Below are 6,000 nucleotides of genomic sequence, written 5' to 3' on the forward strand. Positions count from 1 at the left end.
GTATTGACAAACAATAACATTTTTTTATATGTTGGTGCAGTGGAATTCACACATCGCCTTATCAATATCAAGCTACAGACTATGACACCAAGGTTTTATTTTTGGCAGTGATGCTATAATTTTTTGGTATTAGAGATTTTGAAGTAACAATGTGAGTTATACCGGTGTATACAACTGTTGAGAATGGGGGTGTAACTCCCCCCCCCTAAATAAAAAGTTTAATCCTGCATCAGGTGAAAATGGTAAAATCGTTGGTTGATATTTGAAGATCCTCTCCAATCAATAAAAAAAAAAAAAGTTTTAGAATGCACACAAAACATATTGCTCAGTACTGCAGCTTTTTTTTTTTTGAGCTCCAGTCACCAAGTTTGTATAGGCTGAGATGATGTAAACAGTCTGCTGCAGGCAGGATGACGGCTGCATTCACATCTATGCATCTTAGCAAAGTAATTGACTGGACTTTAAGAATATATTTTAGTTAAAAAGCACCAGGATTTACATGGTTCTGTTATCTCTGATCTGGCATCTTAATGTAACCTGTAGATGCTAAGCTACGTACACACGTCCAATAGTTCCGGCCCGATAATTGGCTCAGGGGCAATATCCGACGAGAATCTGGAGTGTGTACCGCGCCCGTCGTCCGAACGACCGTAATGGCGGATCCACAGACAATGAACGACGAATGATACTAATGCAAGGGAAGGGGGAGAGCGCACAGCGGGCTGCCACTCCATCGTTCTCCCCCTCCCCTCTCCATAGAGCAGAACAGTGCTGTATGTACAGCACTCGTTCATGCATCGTGCAGTCCTTTGTCTTTGTAAAGAATAGTGAAAGATCCTTTCCAACGACAATAATTGCATGTGTGTATGCGGCTTTATTTTTGCATGATGTCTGAACAAAGATGATTCCATCCTTCTGGGGAGCGAAGCAGAGGAAGGCGTTCTCAAGAGTAGTACTGTGATCTCTATGCGAAGTAATAAATAAACTCATTTATCTTCAAAAAAAAAAAAAAAATATGTCAAGCGGATGTTGAAACAAAAATCCTGATTGGGGGGGGTAAATGTAGTTCCTCTTTAAATTTAGTGCACAGGATAGTTAAAGTTTGCTATATTCCATCGACAGATGCTATGTAACCTCCTGTTTGGATTGCACTTCTATTCAAGAAACAACTTGCAGCCTAAATAGCTTGTTAAAGCTGAGCTCCGGGCAAACAGCTAAATAAACAGATGAAATAAATATATGATAACTGTGTTACCTGCCAAAGGATTTGTATTTCTGTCTGATCAGTCCTAAGATGTACACAACCCTGCAACAGAGCACTGCTCTATCTAGTAGGGCAACATACCTGCTGCAGGTGTGTAATCATTTAGACATCTTTTCCCTTTCTATAGGAAAATACAGAACAGAAGACAGGTGAGTTAATCTTTTTCACTCTGCTCTGTTCTCCTATCATGATCACACTTCTTGTTAGCACATAAGCACAACTGTTCCTTCTGTTCCCTCCTCCTCTCCCTCGCTCAAGTCAAATTCAGGTATACTGCTTTCAGTATTTATGATAAGTACAGAGCTGCATTATTTATGCCTGAAATTCAATTTAAAAAGAGCCTGGAAAGACGGCTGATATTCAGCGCTGCGTATTATGCTGGCGCTAAATAAATCCTGTTTATTAATAAAAATAATAATAATAATATTTTGTCCTTGCTGGGGTTGTTGTCCAGCGCTAGAGGCTTACAGTGCTTGAATTCAGGACATGGCTCTAGCAAGGGGCAGCACTCTGTCACACTGCTATGGAACTAACATCATCGTTTAGGACACTTTCAGACTTTTGGTTGAAAACTTTACTTCCTCAATCTGCCTCAAGGGCTTCTGCAGTCTATTGCAGCTCTGAAATGCCCACTATGCAGGGTTTGACAACTGGTTCATCATTCGGTTGAGTGCATTTGTGATGCCGTTATTCCTGCAGCAGAGAAAAATCAAGTCGTGTTAGAAAAGTGCACAAAATGGTTCACATCTCTTCCCATTCAATTGAATAAGAGCAGTTAGGAGCATTGTTGATCCTGCAGAAGTCAGCTGTGGTCAACCGGAATTGTGAAATGGCCTTTAGAGTCAGCCAATGCCAAACAGGAGAGACAAGTATCATGTACACTAACTAGTTCCTTTCAAAGGTTAGTACAGCAGATATGCTGGCAATTTTGAACAGTAATCAATCACTTACAATCAATTTTCTCAAATAGAAAAAGAATTAGAATGTTATTTGGATTTCATAAATCATTTGTACACATGGCCAAAATGTATGTTTAATGGATATTCACCAACATGTTTGATCTCTCCATTATCATCTAAGGAGAGCCAAATCTGTCAATTGTGTTCAGTTACGAGTAGATTTTACTTGTGATTCACTTTATATCTGATTGTTGTTTCAGTCCTAAAGTAAAAAATCTTCCCAGGTGTGCCCAGTCTAAGTGATTCCTTTTTAGACATTTTTAGTTCATTTCAAAATTTTGGTATCATTTGTGTTCCACTGTCGAGCTTAGAATCATAAAATTGCACCAAGGAGCCATAAATCTTCAGATCATCAGCCACACAAAGTTCCCCAGCTTAAATGTGTTTTCTTTGTCTCAGTTCTGCAAATGAAAACATACACATTTCCACCCGTTGCTAAATTATATATACTGTAGGCTCTAGCGGAGTTCCTTTCTTAGCTAACCATATTGATTTTGGAAATAACTGGCATTTACTTTGGGTGGAGAAAAATGTGTAACGGAGAAAAAGCGCACGTTACTTTCACCCCTTGATGATGTGGTCTGATCATTTAGAGGGTGATATTCCAAAATGTTTCCAAGGTGGGGAAATGCCTTTCTTTGAAGCTTTAAGGTAAAAAAATAGGTTGACGTTTGGGTCAAGATGCAATCTTGTGGGCTTGTGTTAAATTCCCTTGCTGCGGTTCCGTGAGCTCATGGATTACAGAGGAGACTATAAAGAGCTAGCTCAGATCTCGCAGGTGGAGGAGACGTTCAGGAAGTGGTGCAGTAAAGAATCTGACATTTCCTGAAGGAAATACCAAGGCTGAGCTGACATGAAGCAGAGTTTTATGCAGGCAGGTCAAAGAGGAGACGGTTTATTAGCTTTTGGAATCTAAAAAGGACCTTTTCTTATTTACTATAGCTTTCCAATGTCTATCTTCTCAATCTAAATTCCTATTTTTGTCAGGGTTCCAGATCTTGGTACCAATACATTTAACACTACAATTGTTCAACAAAAATTCCATGAAACAATGACATTTTTCAGAGACCGGCTGAATTACCTGGTCATTTCCATCACGTTATAATTGTTTTACCCTAAACAGATGGAGCACTGCTTTCAGATTCCAAATTTAGCCAAAATTACCTTTGCTTTTATCACCAGGATGAATATTTTGCAAGCAAAAAATGTTTACTAATATTCACATCTATAACTGTTTATTGTTACATTTATAGTCAGATGCCATCCGTCTTCCTGTTTGAAATAGGACCAGTGTCTTTTACCTACTTCATCTGAGACCAGTTTGTCATGGGTACATCTTCTGAAGGAAGAGAGGGGTCTTATCATGACCGACTCCAGGACAGCACACAACTCAGTGTAAGCACCATACTGTCCTGGAGGAAGGACATATGACCTCACTGAACTTGCCAAAAGTCTAAAGAAAAAAAGTGTAGTGTATACATTTTTATGATCCCCTCTTTTTATTGACCCTCACCCTCCTGGCTATGTCATGAAACCTAGCTAACCTTCTCCATCCACAATGTCTCTGCCATGCTAGCTGACCCTCTTCATCCTGACTACCCCCTCCACTTTGGCTTACCCCTCCATCCTGTCCAATCTTTCTATCTGGACTGATCCCTCCATCCTGTCCAACCTTTCTATCTGGACTGATCCCTTCATCCTGGCCAATCTTTCTATCTGGACTGATCCCTCCATTTTGGCTGACCCATTCATTTTGATTGACCACCATCATCCTAGCTGACCACTCTATTCTGGCCGACTGTTCCATTCCATGCTGATCCTTGCATCTTGACTAGCCCCTTTGTTCTAGCTAACCTCACTTATCCTAAATTCTCACAACCATGCTGGGTTTTCACCAAGTATCAGTGGCCCGCCTCTCACTTATATATGGGTCATTTGTCTGTCATTCACTGGGGTATCCACCTATCACTGAGGTGGCTGTCATTAGGTAACCTGCCTGTCACTAGAATATCTGCTTATTATTGGAAAATGTATCTTGTTTATTGGTCATTGGCAATTTATATATATTCATGTCATTGATTTTTGGCTGTCATAACATTATCTCCATATTACTAATATCTCCCAGTTGTTGGTAACATCTGCACGTCATTGATACCTTTTTGTTGCTGATAATATCTGCATTCTATTGGTAAATTTGAATTTCATTGACATCTGCCTGTTTGTATTATATACATGTCAATGATAACTGTAAAGCTGTGACACAATATGACGAGTGCTGGTAGCAGAAAACTTTGTGCTAGCTGGGCTCTTGGATGACTACCATGTACCTATTTAAGAACTGCAAGACTCCAAGATGTAGCTCTCCTGACTTCTATAACTCTGTAATTTTGAATATATTATTTAATTTAGTGAAGGTCAGAAGGTGAAGTTTCCCCATACATAAAGAAAAGTGATCAATAGATACTTTCTTATTTCACACCCCACTTGCTATTTTTGTTATCTCCATTTAAGAATCCCGTAAACCCTTTTTTTTATTTCTTTAAGTAAATACAGAAGGAAGAAGTGGGCGAGATAATGGTGAGATTTTCTTTCACTTGGGCAATAAAAATAATAGTTTATACAAAAAAATTCCAGAAGAATAAGGTAAGCAGGGGCCCTACCACAAGGCAGACGGTGCTGAGAAAATACTGTCTGGTGTAGAACAAGCCTTTCAGCACTGATGGTGAAGGTGATAATAGCATCGATACAGTAGCACAGTTTAATTGAGGGCATTCCATTATTTTCCACCATAGGCAGAGAACAACATATTTAAAAGAAGCTTAAACTTGTCCTAAGAAATGAAACATCTTGCAGCCTCAAGATTCCACTGAACTAAAGGGCCCTCTCATAAAAGAGGGAACAGGCTTTTCATCATAGAACAGACATTACTTTTTTCTGGTCAACAGCTTGTTCAGCCTATTCATGAAAAGGGCAATCGGCTGAAAAAATTGCCACTTTTTAGCAGGACTGCTACTGCTACAGAAGGTAGCCATTTCACCAATAAAGGTGACCATATCAATAAAATGGCAATTAGCCACAAAGCATATTCCACTTTCCAAATGTAAAATGCCATTTGCCATGAAGACTGTGATGTTTGTTTCAAACATCCAGATTGCTATTTGTCCTTTATGTGAGTAATGATCAGTTACTCAGTTCGTGTAGTTGGAATGTCTAATTGACAATTTAGGTAAATTATGGTACTGCGCTCGTCCAGTGATCGGCACTGAAATAAACTGATCATCTTTTAAACATATAGAGAGAAAATAGTTGAACAAAGAAATATTGAGTTATAATCTGGTCACAACTTCTTTATAAATAGGCCCCTAAGACGTTACTTAAGTGTATTTTAACCTTAAATCTATTTTCAGTATGTTTAACGTCATCTCACTTACCTGCCAATGAGGATATTGCTGCTGCTAATTGGGAGGCAGTGGCTTAGCGTTGTCATCCTGGAACAGGAAGCCTACCATGTGGGATGATTTAAGAGGACATTAGACTGCCTATTTGGTATTTTGTATATACAGCTTTTGTATATGAAGCCCAAAGGTTAAAAAAGCTCAAAAAACAGGCTGACAATGCTGCTACTTATTGAGGCCTAAAGCTGCGTACACACTTCCAATTTTTGTCGTTGGAAAGGATCTTTCACGATCCTTCCCAACGACAAGGGAGTGCACGATGCATGAACGGTGCTGTACATACAGCACCGTTCATGCTCTATGGAGAGGGGAGGGGGAGAGC

At 39.4% G+C, this 6,000-nt stretch overlaps 1 protein-coding gene across 2 annotated transcripts in view; it reads right to left on the reverse strand.

The window, feature by feature from the left end:
• The window catches only part of SYN3 (synapsin III), a 188,161-nt gene that overhangs the window by 118,721 nt on the left and 63,440 nt on the right, over window positions 1-6,000 (reverse strand). The gene's annotated exons all lie outside the window — the stretch shown is intronic.

The sequence above is a fragment of the Pyxicephalus adspersus genome, chromosome 2 (genome assembly GCF_032062135.1).
Source record: "Pyxicephalus adspersus chromosome 2, UCB_Pads_2.0, whole genome shotgun sequence".
Lineage (NCBI taxonomy): Eukaryota > Metazoa > Chordata > Amphibia > Anura > Pyxicephalidae > Pyxicephalus > Pyxicephalus adspersus.